Below are 18357 nucleotides of genomic sequence, written 5' to 3' on the forward strand. Positions count from 1 at the left end.
ATGAATCAGTACTAAACTGGGAATGGAAAATGATGGTTGATATGGTTCTAACAGATCTCATAACATTAAAAAGGGTCTCTTCCAGATCAGAGAATGATTATTGTAAAGCAACTTCCAGAATAAACTTATGAGACCCACCATCAGCCTGTGAAATAATGTGCGAAAGAAGAAATTAGTGTCTCTTCAGGGACAAACTGTTGCTTTCAAACAAACAGTAAAGTGTCCATTCTATGAATGATACATAGATATATACACATTATAGCAGGATGAATACAGAGTTTCTTCAGGTCCATGAAAGAGGTATTCAGCAGTTGACCTGGCTCAGCAATAAAGTTATTTTTTGCCAACTCATGAGACCTGAGCTCCTTCACTAGGAGATCCATGATTGAAGGAAAGAACAAACTTCAGACAACTTGTCTCAGATTTCTATGTAGTTCAGATTTCCTGGTCTTGGTCCTCAGAAGGAAGGACATCTTGTTTTTCAATTCTTGTTCATCCTATAATCCTTCTCTCTGATGCACTAATGCAAATAAATTAGGGTGCATTTCATTGATAGATTACAATTGATATTTTAATTCTGTTGCCAAGAACTATAGAAAATAAGAAGGGCTGTATCAAAGCATCCTTTGAAAGTCAGACTACGGGAATGTGTCCATTGGAAATTTGTAACTTAGCTGAAACTCTTACTAGAGACAAACTGCCATAAAAGGTCTTCTCTAGATACCTGGTGTAGTAGTTGGTGTTCCCAACAGATAGTAAAGGATGAATCTCTCTGTATAGAGGAATCTGATTGTTCAAAATGATCACAGACTACGGACCACATAATTTAACAATGGCTGACTATTTGTAAACTCCTAGAATCCATTAGATTATTAGTCCAAAAGGCTTGGTGTCTCATCTGGTCATAAGTATATGGATAAATTTTCAGTATGCAGGTTCTAATGTATGTGAGGGTTTGGTAGCATTGTGAGTGCAAACATGAAAAAGTAAAAGCTTCATTCTTCCATGTTTTCTATGGGGATTCAAATAAAAAGCATAGTTAAGAATAGACTGGGATTGCAATTCTCAAACAGACCAGTATCTTCAACTGAACATTCATTTCTGGGAAGCTGCACGCTGTCAGAATGGCTCAGGTGTATGTGAACTGCAAGATCTAGTCTGGGAAGGCATTCCTGTTCATCAATCACACCTGCCCCTACTACAGAAACACCCAAGACTTCCTCAATCAACTTTTTTGGACACATGGTCTTCTGGGATTCGAAGAGATTAGATCTACTAACAACAACAATGCGATTCAAGATTACTTACAATAGGTCACTGGAGTGAGAATAGTTCCTTGGATCTTTAAAGGTAGAGAAAGACTGCATAGGTAGTCACAGTGATCTAATCTCCCTGCAACAGAAAGAGAATATAATGATGTTGCTGAAGCAGTTTGGAGCTCTGCAGTTATAAAAGGGATGGCTGTAAAAGCCCATGCTGACAGCAGACATTCAACCATGCTGAGAGTTGAAGTGCGTCACAGATGACTTCAGTATTTTCACAGGACAGGGATTTAGAACAAATTGGCTTTTATTCGATTCCTCAGTGCAAAAAATCTGTTGCTGTTTGCCTCAAACCATGGGGTAGGGAAACTTAAGAGGCAACAGAGGTTTGATTTTCCAGTCTTCATGTTCTGACATGTCTCTACTTCTAAGTCCATGTTTCACAAGCCAGATCATTTAAATCTCCAGGGAATCAGTTACTGTTTGCCTACCATGCTTGTCTTCTGAAGTCATTTTACAGAAGTCCACTTCCTAGTAATTATTAAAGCAATGAATATTATGAAGTTGTTTATGATCTACACACAGGCCTTTCATGCCCCAAGCATGTACCATCCCACATCTGCCTTGGCAACTCTCAGCCAGTGTTTTAACCTATTCATACAATAACCCACAGAAGTCCACACTTGTATGAGGATGTTGTTTGAAAAACAGATGAATATCTTTAGCATGGTTGTTCTTCACTGTAGCCATATTAACACAGACGACAGAGTATATGATGCATTCAGCTCTGTTTGTCGTGTTTAATTGCCCATAAAGTCCCAAACAGCTCTGAGTTGATTGTGTCAGAGTACGAGCAAAGTCAAATATAAAATGCAAAATTTCAGAACTCTCCTTCCAAGGCTGTTTGTGAAAGAAGTTGTTCGCAAAACACTGTCCTAATAAATTTATTCCATTCTCACTTTGATATTTTGATTTGATGTCTTGAAATGACATTTAATTATCATTGAAATGCAGGTTCTCTCTATGGTCTCTAGTGAGAAGGATTCATTTTTCAAAGGGATGTATCTGCAGATGCCTGAAAAAATAAATATAAAGAATAGATCTTGATAAAATTCTAGGGTAAAGATGCAACATCCTACTCCAAAGATCCATATAAGAAGCACATTTGACATTGACCTTATATTATTAAGAAATTCTTCACATATTCCCTCTATCATTGGGGATTAAATAATCTCAGATGAATAGTTGACAAACAAGAATAGCCTTTAGAATCATTTTACCCTCTTCACTAATAGTTTTTAGCAAATAGAACACTAAAAGATCACATAGAAGAAATGGTTATAATCAAAAGATACATGTGGGTCAGCTCTAACTCTCATGGTCAAGGTCAATTTGGACACGCTCATTGTGGTCATGGATTGCTCTCATAAGACTCTGCAGAAGGTTTTTCCTATTGCCTCAGTGTAAGCTCCAGGAAGACCAAGCTACCAGAGCTGATCAGGTTCCCTTAGAATGCACTTGAAAGCCACATACGCTGAGGAACTTTTGATGTGCTTTAGCTCTATTGTCAAGTTTTTTTAAGCCTCTAACAAATAGCAAGCTGTCCTTTTTACTCCCTCCTCAACACCTCTAAATGAGCCCTAGCTCAATGGCTCAGTTTCATTGGTCATAGCGCAGCACCCCAAATATGAGCTTATCTTACTGTGTTTCTAACATCCTGCCTGCTACACCAATGGCCACTCCATACTAGATCTCACATGACTGGTAGCTCTTACTCCACCCTTAAATCCTTTCTCCACCCTTGTGTCTACTAGCCTGTTTGCAGGAATACTAGATATCCTCACAACTGGTTGGCCAAGAGCATCTTTATTGAACTATAGAGAATCAATTTGGGAACAGGACCTTCAGTGTTTGCAGGCAGATTCCCGATCTAAGAATCAAAACGTGACCAAACAAGACTCAATCCATGTCTCTGGTTTTGTGTGGGAGATAGAGGAGTTAGAATTTCAGAGTTGAAATTCAAATAATTATAATATACATGTAGTATTAATTATGCCAGGATAAAAGGATCCAAAAAGTGGAAATGGGCAATATTAAAGGCAAGAGAAAAATCCCTAGTACAGCAAACAATGTGGACCTGTTAGAGAGACTGGGCTCTTTCCAGCCATCTGAATTTATACTTGAAATTCTTCTGACCACTTCTTGATCTCTGCATGTAGAAAAGAAAAAAAAGAAAAAGAAAACATAATAAAACAAAAAAAATCACCAAAATGAAACTAAAAGCAAAAGCAAAAGCGAATCAACCCCAATCCTAAAAGAAGAGGACCAAGTGAAGATTGCTTGAGGTCCTCATTTTTAACTACAACTACAAGCGACCAATAGCTTTCAATTCAAATTTTTTTTCATTATTTTATTTGAAACTTCTCTGTGGGTCAAAGAAACAAGGTTTATAAGCTGCAAAAACAGGAAACAGAAACAAACCATACTGTAGAGCTCACCACTGGTATTACTATGGTGACTGTGGGCAATGCGGAGAATACTGCTGTTTGACAATGGGTCTTTTGGTTTTATATATGCTGGCAATATCTATGATTCTGAAATGAATTAGAGTCATCACCGAATCATGACTAAATCAACTGTTCCTTTTCTTTGGATATCAAGATATGGCAAACTGTTGACTGACTATCATTTGTATTTTGGACCAAGCCTCTGTGGTAAAGCTAAGTTTTTTGATGGAAAATCCTCCACCAAAACACTGTTTTGTCAATGGTGCTGCCAGCCAAAAACCATTTCCTGAGGCTAATCTGCAATCTCCAGAAGAGGAGATTTTATTTCTAATAATAATCTTCTACCAGATAAGCTTTCTTCAAATCCCAGACATACAAGAGAGAAAAATTTAAAGCAGGTCCACTACAAGCAGCAAGAAGACAAGAATATACACTGGTTTCACAACTATGTATTACAGTATTTGGAATTTTAGCTAGAGGAATATGACAACCGAAGAAGATCCAGGGAATACAAATGAAAAATTAAGAAATCAAAATGTTCTCGTTTGCAGATGTCATGACACCATTTTAAAAACTCTAAAAATGTATCAGTCTCTTAAGACTGAAAAAATACGGTCATAAAATCAGAATATCATACGAACACACAAAATTCCTTAGCCTTCCTTTATTAATTAATCAAAAATTGACATTATTACACTATCTACTTATTCTTAAAACTATAAAAGTTTGATTTATTCAAGTCTTTAAGGTCCTTCAGAACATCAGCTGGAATGTTCTTATATGTTTTCTGGATGGATCATGGTTACTTCGTATGTCTTCTCATAGTATGCTTTATAACTATGCGAATTCAGGGTATTTTGTTATATATTTTAAGAGTGTTTCAAGTGGAATACTTCCCTGATTTCTCTCCCATGGTTTGAAATTGGAAAACAAAAACGATAACGTGTTTTGAGTTTTCACTTTGAATTGTGAATATATTTTCAGCTTTAAGAAACGTAAACTTTTAAAGAACAATTGTCTCTATTCAGGATCACGTCTAGCTAATTCATAGTGGTCTTTGCATTTTTAATATTTTCATCCACAATATTTTATTTTATATATTCTGATTATTGTGAGGGGAATTTGACCCATATTTCCTCAAAGTATGGTTTGGATTGTCATAAAGGAAGGCTAAGGAATTTTGTGTGTTCCTATGATATTCTGCTTTTATGACCGTATTTTTCAGTCTTAAGAGACTGATACATTTTTAGAGTTTTTAAAATGGTGTCATGACATCTGCAAACGAGAACATTTTGATTTCTTAATTTTTCATTTGTATTCCCTGGATCTTCTTCGGTTGTCATATTCCTCCAGCTAAAATTCCAAATACTGTAATACATAGTTGTGAAACCAGTGTATATTCTTGTCTTCTTGTTGCTTGTAGTGGACCTGTTTAAATTTTTCTCTCTTGTATGTGTGGGATTTGAAGAAAGCTTATCTGGTAGAAGATTATTTTTAATGTTGACTTGAATCTGTTCACAAGTATTTTATTGAGAATATGTGTGTATAGGTTTAAATTAGTGTGTAAAATACTCCCTCTTCCTCTCTTTGTGTCAGTGGTCCGTACCTCTTTCTCCCTCTCTCATTACCTTCCCTTTTGCCAGATTGTCCCCCTGTCTCACTCTCTCTCCTTATTTACTCTATCATTGTTAGATAATACCAGATTCAAAATAGAATTTTAATGTATTAAATCCTTTTGTCTACTTTATGAAATAGTCCTAAACACTTTAAATGCTATTTAAATGTATATTCATTTCTTTTCAACTGAATACATGTGAATCTATGATATTTGAGGTGGGAGAAATTAAATACCTGATTCTATGCAATTATTTAGTATAGAGCTGTTTTAATTATGCAAAGTGAGCTGATTTAATATTGCTATACCCAATACATCTAGTATATACTCTCACTTCCAACCCCGACCAGCAGGAAAGGAGCAACACCACACGTTCTTCTCAAAGCAGTTTATTCAGGAACCCTTTTGTCTGCAAGCAGGAACAATGCCTCCATCCAGCCCCCGAGGCCACTCCCTTATATCCTCCCTCAACCACCTCACCAGTCTGTGTAACCTCTGTTCATAGGTCCACGTCATATAATGTTATGGTGCGCCTGCGCAGTTCTCACAATGGGGCATGGGCTTAAGTTCAGGTGCTATTCGTGAGACGTGGCAGCAGTCCCGGACTCCATCTTGGGATTGCCACTACGCCAGCTCCCCACAGTAAATCACGAATGCTTTAAAAAATATTCTAGATTTGGGACTGTAAATCTAAATAATCTGTGTTTTCTCCATGTTTCCTATATTCTCTTTCATTTTATTCATTCAACCCTTTCATTACCTAACATGGCCAGAAGTTATGACGATCTTGTTAATACTTTCCAAGAGTGACCCCTTCCTTTCATTCATTATATAGTTGTCTACATTTTACTGATTTCAGCCATGATGAGTTGGATATACATGTTATACACCTTCCGCAAGGCCAAAAAGCCATTCTGAAACAAGGTGAAAAGAGACTTTAGGTGTAGAAAATTGTGGGAGGGATCAGACATAAAGTGTGTCTTCTGGATACAAGAAGTATTGCCCTCATGTCACATAGCAGCTGTTGTTTCCTGCACAGCTTCAAACCAGTCAACAGGGAAGAATGCAGGGAAAAGGCCTGAAAACTGCTATACCTATCTGACATACTATGGACAGTTAGTATCTTCAGTTGGAGGATTGAAAATTATTTGTAAGGGTTTATCATAGAGTTATTAAACAGTACTTTAATGTAGAAGATATACACAGGAAGGATTCAAAGAAATAGAGTGATGTGGAAAAAATAAATGGAAAATTATCATCAACATTCATTGGTGGAAATTCTCAAAGAGTAAAATATATAAACTATATTCCTCAGTATAATGTATGTAGAAAATGTTTTATTATATAGGGATATTTCATGAAGCGACCTTATGATTTCAGTTGGTTAAAACAGATCTGCCAATTCTGTGAGTTTAATGAGAGCATTATGTAATTTGATCTTAATGATTTTAAAGTGGCTATTTTCAAAAATAGTAAGCATTATTTCCATGTACATGTTCAAAAACGTGCTTCTATAAATAATATTAGAAAAACTAAAACACTATATATCAAGAAACTAAATTAAATTAGGCTACATATCTAAACAAAATATTCAAAAGTGAAGAAACTCAAGTGACTAAGAATCGAAAGTGAAATATTTATCATCCTTATACAATACAGAAATGCAAAACAAAATTATTCTGAGAATTTTTTCCTCCCTTTCAGAAATTTTAGTTTTATAACACATGAGTCAACTTATGTTTGCTGTGTTATGGAGAGAGGGGAACATTACTATTCTCCTGGTTGGAATGCAAACTTCTACAGCACCTTTTGAAATCAGTATGATGTTTCTTCAGGAATCCGGAAATGGATGCGCCTAAAGATATAACTCGAGGAAAATATATCCAAATTTTGATTCATACTAGTATAGAGACCCTTGAATAATTAGAAATATTCAAGTTGTTCCTTAACAAATGGAGGCATAAAGAAAATGTGGGTCTTTTACAGATTGAAAAAGGAAAGCATGTAATTTTCAAGACAATGAATGGATCTTGTGAATGTCATCATAGATGAGATAATCCAGATCAAAAAAGAAAAATGGGAGACATTTTCACTTTAATCTGAATGTTAATTCTCCACACTATTTCGGTTTGATTAGTTTAGTGTAAATTCAAGGGATGCGGTCCAGACTGTCCTCACTTTGGGACGTACAAATGAACTTATGGATTGCAGAGGAACACTGTCAAGAACAGGAATGTCAAACGTGAAGAAAGAGGGAAGAGGATGACAATGGAGGGAATATAGAGATGTACAGTTAAGTTGGGAAACATTTGAGGCATGGAAAGGAATCCCAATGCAACAGAAATAAAACATATTTTTTTTGCAGTGGTAACTAAAGATTTATAGCTATAAGGACAGGAGATAAAACATTGATTGGGTGTATCTATGTGATTTTCAATAGTAAGAAACTCACGAAAATTATGGATTTCAACTCTCAACAAACCTATAGTAGAGAAAATGAAATATATAGTCCTTAAGGAGACAGATGTGAATATCTCTGTTGTAAACATAAATGTGTTATATTGTACACATTATATGTATAAAATAATATATTTATTTGTTTACATTTCAAATGTCATTTCCCAAACTGGTTTTTCTTTCTTAAATTCCCTAAGCTATTCCGATCCTCATTTTTCTAATATGGTGCTCCCCACTTCGACTTTTGCCCTCTAACATCCCCCTTCTCTTTGATATGACATCTCCACAGGACCAATTGCTTCCCTTCCCAGATATGGCAGTTGAGGCAGTTGTCTTCCCCATATGCTCTGGTATCTATGTAGCAGAAGTCTTGGACTGGCCAAAGCATATACTAGAAGGTGGAAAATTTCCTGAACCTCTGAAGGGTAAGCTTAATTGATACTGTTGTTCTTCATATTGGGTTCCAAATCCCTCCAGATCCTTAAGTCATTCCACTATCTCTTCCTTTGTGGCTGTCAGGTGCTGTCAAATGCTTAGGTGTTTCTGCATCTGTCACGGTCAGGTGATGGCAGAGCCCCACGGAGGACAGACGTATTAGGCTCTTATCTGCGAGCACATCTTGACCTCAGGAATAGTCTGAGGATTTGGAGTCTCTGGATGAAATTGTTCTTCTGGTCGGGTGGTCTCTGGATTGCCTTTCCTTCAGTCTCTGCTCCATTTTTGTATTTACATTTTTTAGATTGGAGATTTATAGGTAAAAAAAATGTGAGCTGTGTGGGCAGCACCACCCCTTCACTGGGGGGCATGTCTAGCTACAGGAGGAAGTCTCTAGTTGTTCTATCTATTTTCCTGCTCGGTATTTAAACTACCACCATCACAGTAAGTTTCTGGGATACACTTGCATCTCTGGCATCTGGGATTTTCCTGGGGATACCCAAGTTCACCACCCACCACTGACGCTTATTGTTATTTACTCCACGTTTCCTCTGAATTTCTCTCCTGTCTCTTTTAATTGGTGCAACTCCCACCACTTTATCCATCATTTTCCACATCTAGCTAGATTCTTCCACTCCACTGCATTCCATGACTATTTTGTTCTCCCTTCTAAGTGGGTTCCAAGTATCCGCCATTTGGCCTTCTCACATGTTACCCTTCATGTTATAAAAGATTTGTATAGTGGGTATTCTGTTAGCAGGGCTAACATCTACTAGTCACTAAGTCCATCCCATGTTATGTCCTTTTCGATTTCTGTTACTTCACTATTTTCATGTTCCATCATTTGTCTACAGAGTTCTTGGTGTCCTCATATTTAATACCTAAGTAATGTTCCATTGTTTACATATAGCACACTTTCTGTATTTATTCCTGAGTGGAGATGAGGTATATCATGGTTCTTTCCAGCATTCGACTGTTATAAGTAAGACTGCTGTGAATATCTTCAACCACATGTCCACGTTATGTATGGATCAAGTTTGAGTATATGTGTTGAAGTGAGTGGTAAAGCTGGTTTTCAAGTAAAGCTGTTTGCAATTTTCTCTGGACCTCCACACTGATGATATCCAAAGTGGCTATCAGCTACTAATCCCGCAAGCAGTGGAGGAGTATTCCACTTTCCCTACATCCTAGCCCACTCTGCTACTGCATTAGTTTTTTTGTCTTAGCCAATCTGATTGTTTTAAGGAAGACTCTTATGTTCATTTTGATTTGCCTTTATGTGAACTAAGGATGTTAAACATTTCTCGATATGTTTTTCACCTATTGAGATACCTCAGTTGAGAATTCTTGGTTAGCTCTCTAATCCAGTTTAAAAGTTGGGTTCTTTGTTGTGTGGGAGTTTACCTTTCTGAGTTCTTATATTTTTAATTTTGGCACTCTCTCAAATGTAGGGTTCGTAAAACTCTTTTCCAAATGTGTAGGTTGTTGTTTTCCTATTGGTAGTGTACTTGGCTTTAAAGAAAGTTTTCCGAATGATGGGATTTTGTAAATTGACTGGTGATCTTAGAGCCTTTGGTGTACTGTTCTGAAAATTTTCTCCTGTGCAAATGTGTTCTAGGCACTTTCTGACACTGCCCATTCTATTGGCTTCTGCATATGTGATTGTGTGTGGATTTCCTTGATGTGATTTGACTTGAACTTTGAAGAAGGAGATAGAAATTGTTCAATTGGCACACAGCTATATACAGAACAACAGTTAGGGTAACATCATATCTTAGAACGATTTGGTTTATGTATAACCTACTTAGTCATAAAGGAAATGCAAATCAAAACAACCCTGTGATTCTATCTCACATCAGTCAGAATGGCTAAGATCAAAGACTCAGGTGACAGCAGAGGCTGGAAAGGATGTGGAGAAAGAGGAACACTCCTCCATTGTTGTTGGGATTGCAAACTGGTACAACCTCCCTGAAAATCAGACCTGAGTTTCCTCAAAAATTGGTCATTGCACTTGCTGAAGACCCAACTATACCTCCCCTGGGCATATACCCAAAAGATGCTCCAACATACAACAAAGACAAATGTTAAACTATGTTCATAGCAGCCTTATTCATAATATCCAGAAGCTGGAATTAACCCAGATGTGCTACACGAGAAGAATGGATACAGAAAATGGCCTATATTTACACAATGGACTAGTACTCATTTATCAAAAATAATGAGTTCATGAAATTCATAGGCAAATGGATGCACCTAGAAAATATCATCCAGAGGGTGGTTACTCAATTACAGAAAAACAAAGTATGCACTCATTTTTAATTGGATATCAGTGCAAATGCTCAAGTTAACTATGATACAAGGCACACACCACATGAAACTCAAGAAGGAGGACCAAAATGCAGATGATTTACTCCTTCCTTGAAAGAGTAAATAAAATATCCATAAGAGGGGTAGGGAGATATTGTTCTTTGGAGACTGAAGGAATGACCATTCAGAGTCTGCTGGACATGTGACACACACACACACACACACACACACACACACACACACACACATATGCACCACAACTATTTTGGATAAAATAAGGCTTTCAGAGTTTATCATTTGAAGGAGGTACACAATATTTACACAGGGAACTAGGAGAATTCAGCTGAAGGACTTTTTTGTTTTCTGGCTGTACTGAGAGCTGAAAACCAGTTGGTAAGAGTGCCTACACACTTGAAGGCAGAGATAAGACCATCTTTTCTGCTCCAAGTTACCTGTTGTTTGGACTCAAGGACACAATGAGAAGATCGAGTGTTAGAATAAGAAGTATAAAAGAGAGTGAAGAATCCCAACTTATAGGGCCAGTAAATATCTTCAAAAAAATTTGAAGAAATCTTCCCCAACCTAAAGACAGAGATGCCGAAAAACATGCCAGAAGCCAAAAGAGCTCTAAGTAGATCTTACCAGAAAAGAAATTCCTCACATCGCATGATAGTCAAAACACTAAATGCACAAAATAAAGAAAGAAGTTTAAAGGCAATAAGGGAAAAAGGTCAAGTAACATATAAAGTCAGACCTATGAGAATTACACAATGTTTCTCACCAGATACTATGAAAGTCAGAAGATCCTGCAATGATATACTCTAGACCATAAAAGAACACAAAAGCCATTCCAGTCTACTATTGCCAGGAAAATTCTCAATTAACACATATGGAATAACGAAGATATTCCATGACAGAACGAAATTTATACAGTATCTTTCTACAAATCCAGCCCTACGAAAGATAATAGGTAGAAAACTCTAACACAAGGAGGGAGACTACACACTATAAAAAGCAACAAACTAATCTTGCTATGAAACCAAAAGAAAAGAGACACACAAACATGATTCTACCTCTAACAACAAAAATGACAGAAGCAACAATCACTATTCCTTAATATATTTTAACAACAATGGAGTGAATTCCCCAATAGAAAGACGTAGACTAAATGAATGGATACATAAAGAGTACCCAGCATTTTGTTGCATGTAAAAAGCACAACTTAGAGACAAAGACAGACACTACCTGAGAGTATTAGGCTAGAAAACAAATTTTGAAGCAAATGGTCTGATAGACGGAAGCTGGATTTGCCATTCTACCATGGAATATAATCGATTATCAACCAAAAGTTTTCCAAACAGGTGAGGAAGGAAATTTCATATTTATCAAAAGATTATCACAGCAATAGGAACTCTCACTCCTAAATATTTTTGCTCCAAATACATGGGCAACTGCATTCCTAAAGGATACCTTACTAAAGCTCAAAGCACCCAATGTTCCTCACATAATAAGAGTGGGAGATTCCAACACCACGATCTCTTCAATGGACAGATCATGGAAATAGAAATTAAACAAAGATCTAGACAAACTAACAGAAGTTGTGAACAAAATGGACATTACAGATATTTATAGAATATTTCATCCTAAAACAAAATAATATGCCTTCTTCCCAGCATCTCATAGTATTTTTTCCAAAACTAATCATATAACAAGTCACAAAACAGGCCTCAACAGATCTAAGAAAACTGAAATATGTCCATTTATCCAATCAAACCGTGACAAACAAAGGCTGATCTTCAATATCCACAAAACATCAGCGAGCCCACACATACCTGTAAGTTGAACAGTGCTCCACTCAAAGATAACTTGTCAAGCAAGAAATAAAGAAAGATTAAAGACTTTTTAGAATTTAATAAAAGTGATGGCACAACATACATATGCTGTACTCAACAATAAAAGAACCTCTGGGAGAATCACCATTCCTTACCTCAAGCAGTATTACAGGGCAATAGTGATTAAAAAAAATCAATGACAAAAAAAAGTTGTATTTGTACAGATCTAGGAATGTTGATAAGTGGAATAGAATTGAAGACCCCAAGACAAACACACACATCAATGGTCACTTGATATTTGACAAAGAGGCCAAAACCATCCAATGAAAAAAAAATTAGGATTTTCAACAAGTGGAGGGCAGCATGTAGAAGTATGCAAATCGATTCATTTTTATTGGTCTAATCAAACCTTAAGTCTGAGTGGATCAAAAACCTCTACATCAAACCCAATAAACTGAAACTATAAGTAGAGAAGAATCTTGATCACATGGGCACTGGGAAAAATTTCCTGAACTAAACACCACTGGTTTGTACTGTAAGATCAAGAATCAGAAATGAGACTTCATAAAACTGCAAAGATTCTGTAAGTCAAAGGACACTGTTATTAGGAGAAAACAGCAAACAAATGATTGGGAAAAGATCTTTATCAATCCTACACCTGATACAGATCTAATATCCAAAATATACAAATAACTCAAGAAGTTAGACACCAGAGAGCCAAATAATCCTATGAAAAATGGGGTGCAGAGCTAAACAGAGAATTCTCAACTAAGGAATAACAAATAGCTGAGAAGTGTGTCAAGAAATGTTCAACATCCTTAGTCATCAAGCAAATAAAAATAAAAATAGTCCCGAGGTTCCACCTCACGGCAGTCAGAATGGCTAAGATCAAAAACTCAGGTGACAACAGATGTTGGTGAGGTTATGGAGAAAGAGGAACACTGCTCCATTATTGGAGGGATTGCAAACCTGTATGATAACTCTGGAAATCATTCTGAAGTTTCCTGAGAAAATTGGATAATGCCCTAACTGAGGACCCAGCTCTACCTGTACTCTGCATAGACCCAAAAGATGGTGCAACATTCAACAAAGACACATGCTCCACTATGCTCACAGCATTGTTATTTATAATAGCCAGGAACTGGAAAGAATCAAGATGCTCTTCAACTGACGAATGGATACATAAAATGTGATACATCTGTACAATGTTCTACTACTCCACATTAAAATCAATGAATTCATGAAACTCATAAGAAAATGGATTGACCTAGAAAGCGTCACCCTTAGTGAGGTAACCCAATCACAGAAAAGGACACATAGTATGCACTCTCTGATAAGTGCATTTTAGTCCAAAAGTTCGAATTCGGCAAGATATAATCCACAGACCACATGATGTTCAAGAAGAATGATCAAATTATGCAAGCTTCACTCCTTCTTAAACGGCGGAACAAAAAACATTCACGGGAGTTTATGTGGAGGCAAAGGTAGAAGTAGAGACTGAAGGAATTCATGCCCCACCTGTGGGTCATATACATATATACAGTCACCAAAAGTATATAAGATTATTGACGCTAAGAAGTGCATGCTGACTGGAACTGGATATAGATGTCCCTGAGAGACACAGCCAGAGCAGGTCAAATTCATAGTTGAATGCTAGCAGCAAAACATTAATCTGAAAATGGAACACCAGTTGCAGGAATTAGAGAAGTGGTTGAAAGACCTGAAGGGGCTTGCAACCTCATAGGACAACAATGCCCAACAACGAAAGGCCCCAGGGAGTAAAGCATCACCCAAAGTATATACATGGATTGACTCATGGCTGTAGATGTATATGTAGCACAAGATGGCCTTTTTGGGCAACAAGGGGAGGAAAAGCTCTTAATCCTTCCAAATGTGGACTCTTAATATAAGGAAGGTGAGAAAGATTAGACGGGTGGATGATGTGGATGGGAACACCATTATCGAAGAAGGAGTGAGAGCAGATAGATGACGTATGAACAGGAAACCAGGAAATGGTATATTTGAAACTTAAATTAAAAAATCATATAAATGAAAAGAGGATCCTCAGATTCCTTTGAATAGGTGGAGGAATATCTAATTTCCCTGTGTGCAGAAGAGGAATTTTTGCTGTCCCTCCAGGAAAAGGTGATAGATTTTTGATGTTTTAAAGTATAAGGGTGAAATAGGATCTCCCCTGGACTGTATGGAATGTGCATAGCTTCTCTTCCTCTTATGTCTGGAGTACTATTGAGCAGAAGTTGAAGGTTGATTGATACCTTGGAAATTATAGAACATTCCAGCCACACACTACTTCAGCAACTCCAAACTGAAAATCACAGTAAAGAATACACACCTGAATATCCATGGTAGGCAGTCAACAGTCTTAGAAGTCTTGTACGAGGCTCTAATGCAGTAGTCTTAGGTTCAGTATCTTATTCAAATATATGTCCATCTACACATTCCTCTGCATGTGAAAGGACACCTCTGTGTAAGGGAACACAATGAAGATAGTAGTCTGATTTGTGCTGGCTTTTAGACTCTTGTTTGAGAACTCAGTCCAGATTTCTCTGAGATCTCTTCGTCAGAACAGTGTTTCTCAGGACAATAAACTTAGAAATTTTAGAGAGGAAATGGATTTGGCATATGGGGAATGTGTCGTAATTCCTTGGCCTTCTGGAGTCCTCTTAATTGTATAAGTCTAAATCTTACTCAGTAAGATGGTGGAGGTAGGGAACTTGCACAGAAGTAGGATTGTTGTGTCAGTCATCAAAAAGGTAATATACCAGACTTCATGGGAAAAAGTTGTTATTGCACCGTGGACATCACCGGGATTTCTGAGAAAATGTGCAAAGGAGATATTGTATACCGGTTTGTTAGAAGTTTAAAATCTCTGGCTACTTCTAAAATTATAAGAAAAAACATTTTATTCTGGAGAAAATGTTAGTACCTCGTGGAGCAGAGGAAGATCCAGTATTGCTTGATCAGCTTCCTATTCTTTATCAGTATTTAGAATGTCCATATATTTTCATGGCATTTGAAAGTCCAGGTAGCAATTCTTCCATCAGTCCTATAGGTTGCATTTCATTCCAGCAGTTGTCTTTGGGCTTTGAAGACTTTTTTTCAGACAAGAAAAGATCAACACCCCTTCCTTCCATGGAGGAATGTCTCAGAATACATGTAGCAGAAATAAGTTTGTATGTAATCCTAAACAGTTGGGATATAGCAGGCTCACAAAATCAAGAGAAGAAGTGCTAATGATGGCCACAAGAGAGTGCAGGCATGAGTACGCCTTGGGCAAAAGAAGATATTTCAGGCCAATGTGGGCCTTTGGTGAAAGTGCTCTTGTCCACTATACAGAGAAAAAAGGTGAAATACTTGTGAGTAGATGTGGAGTGTTGATGCTCCCATAGGGAAAGGAGAGACACTGAAGTTCTTCTATGAAACGGTGACATTACAGACCCCATGGACAGAAGATGTGAATTTGAGAACAACTGGAGCAAAAGGTATCATTCTGATGTCCCTCCTAGAGGAAGTTTTGAATGTGAGACACAGTTAAGTGTTAATTTTGTGACATCTTTCATCAAAAGTAGCATGGTTCAGAATCATTCTTTGTCAAATAGGTTAGCTGCTGAGGACCTTTTTGAGTGGAAGTGGAGTTTGAGACCTGGGTGCCAGAGATGACTTCAGGAATTGTAAGTCTTATAAGACAGATATCGGACACTCTTATATACAGAATGTACATTTGATATATACTGGACATAAATCGATGATCTAAAGTAATGACTTTTAAGAGTAGAATATTAAAGAAACGTAGAATCTGCTTAAAGTGACAAACCTATTTAAGGATAATGGAGTGTTCAAGCCTACCTTGAGCAGGCAAGCTAGGGCTACTTCACATATCGTATCTTCAGTTACACCATGGGAGGCCTGTCAGGGATCCAAGCATTAGTATTATTCAGCAGTCATGATTTTCAGTCTCTAAATCCTCTTGAAGCTAATCATCGACAATGGTTATAAGCATGAAGGATGGTATATAGGACAAATAATGAAAGTTTCACAATTTACTAACATAGATCATAATTAAGTGAAGTGCCTTTGGTCACATCTGTATTTTCTTAGTGGCCATAATTAGATGGACATGATCTAAAGCTCCCTATTACAGGGTTACCTTTGATCTAAACATCCCTATTAGAAGGTTGAGTATGCTCTAAGGACTCTTTAATCTTGGTCCTCTTGGGCAAAAAAAAAAAATTCTGAGATCTCAATAGTAAACTATAGTCATTCTTATAACTGATCTTAGACAGAAGAGGATGGTGTAAGGTATTATTTGTCAAAGAATAAAAACCTGAAGGCTACCAATCAAAGTGAAGTGCTGATTTCCCTTCATCTAAAGGGGATGGTGTTGAGATGGCTTGAAATAGGTGCAGTTTGTGTAACCTGTGTTCATAACTGCAACTTATGGGGTCATACTGAACTGTTTTGCTAAACAAGAAAGTGCCTGGCCATTTTTAACCAATTACCAAGATCCAGTCACCTAACTGTGAAGAATGAAAAATTCTAGCTCACCTTTGGTGGTGGGAAAACATATGGTATTGCATAATTTTCTTTCAATTATTCTTTCCAGCTTCCATTAGTCAGCATGCTCTTCTATCAGGGTGATTGTCTGAACTGTGATGCTCCATTGATACACACACACACACACACACACACACACACACACACACACATATGTGTGTGTGTGTATGTGTATCTGTACATGTACGTATATGCATATGTATATGTATATGTATATATAAGATGTATACATGTATATATATATCATATATGTATGTATATGTGATGTATATATGTATACCTATGATGTATATATATATATATAATGTATATATACATATATACATATATGTGATGTATATATGTATATATGATGTATATATTTATAAGTGTACATGTGTACACATCCATAAATGAGAGATGGAAAAATTGCATTTCTGAGAACCTTCTGTAGTAAGGTTGCATATATTTTAATTTTAGCTATCTGTACTCTGCCCTCTGATCTACACCAAGAATCTTATGATGTCCCACTGGGAAATTGGAATTATGATTGCCTGGCAATCTTGGTCAAGTTTGGCAATTAAGAAAAATGAAGTTAAATCAGGTATAAGATGTCCTTGTAATTAAGTGATGCTCTTGGGGCATCCAGAGCTAGAGGCTACAACTGAAACTCCTCACAAATATAGATGGAATCAATGAGACTTGCCCTTAGGAGCCAAACCTGAGATTTCTCTGTGAGCATCAATCCATACCAATACTCCCTTGGCCAGGAACTGGATGTCTATAGTTTTTGTGGATGAAGATCCCATTTTGTACTACATTGAACTGCATGTTATTGAATCTGATTCTGGCTTCTACAGAGGTATGCCATGAGACCATGGGGCCTCTTTCGTCAGAAGTGAAGTGAATTGAGCCCACTTTCAAATAATCAAAGTTTGGGGGTCTTTCCTTTATATGAGTACTTGAGAGGACATAAGGCAACCAGGGAATGTGTAGAGTAGGCTCAGTTGTAGGAGGGAGGTCAGACATTCTGTTCAATGACTTAGGTAATTGATGGAAAAAGGAAGATCTTGACGCCTTTAAGAAAGAGAAAACTTTGAGATCTGATTGTGCAAAGGTATGTGTTAGAAAACCCTTGGAGTTGGGGTTGGTAGTATGAAACATCCTGTGAAACATGAATGTCATTATTACCTGATTTGGTAAAGGATTTTCCCCAACAATGCCGTTCAATTTCTATACTTCTTTAGTTGGTAGGAATTTTACATCTTGTATTTAATATGGGGAAGTGCAGGTAACATCCCAGGCCTTTTTTAAACAGCCTGCATTACTGTCTCTGGATCTTTTGCTCATTCAGTTTGTCTTAATATGTCCATATATTGGCAGCAACA

At 37.0% G+C, this 18357-nt stretch overlaps 1 long non-coding RNA gene across 9 annotated transcripts in view; it reads right to left on the reverse strand.

The window, feature by feature from the left end:
* Positions 1-18357, reverse strand: part of LOC134484680 (uncharacterized) — a 57230-nt gene that overhangs the window by 12865 nt on the left and 26008 nt on the right. For 2 of the 9 annotated variants that reach the window (XR_010062322.1, XR_010062317.1), the window contains 3 exons: positions 16283-16342; positions 14769-14899; positions 1598-2337 (listed from right to left, as the gene is read on the reverse strand). This is a non-coding gene — a long non-coding RNA (uncharacterized LOC134484680). Of the gene's footprint in view, positions 1-1308; positions 1393-1592; positions 2338-14768; positions 14900-15362; positions 15939-16282; positions 16343-18357 lie in introns of those variants that run through there. The other 7 variants (XR_010062318.1, XR_010062316.1, XR_010062324.1 and 4 more) reach the window with 7 other exon arrangements.

Source organism: Rattus norvegicus (assembly GCF_036323735.1).
Source record: "Rattus norvegicus strain BN/NHsdMcwi chromosome Y unlocalized genomic scaffold, GRCr8 chrY_unlocalized_3, whole genome shotgun sequence".
Taxonomy (NCBI): Eukaryota; Metazoa; Chordata; class Mammalia; order Rodentia; family Muridae; genus Rattus; species Rattus norvegicus.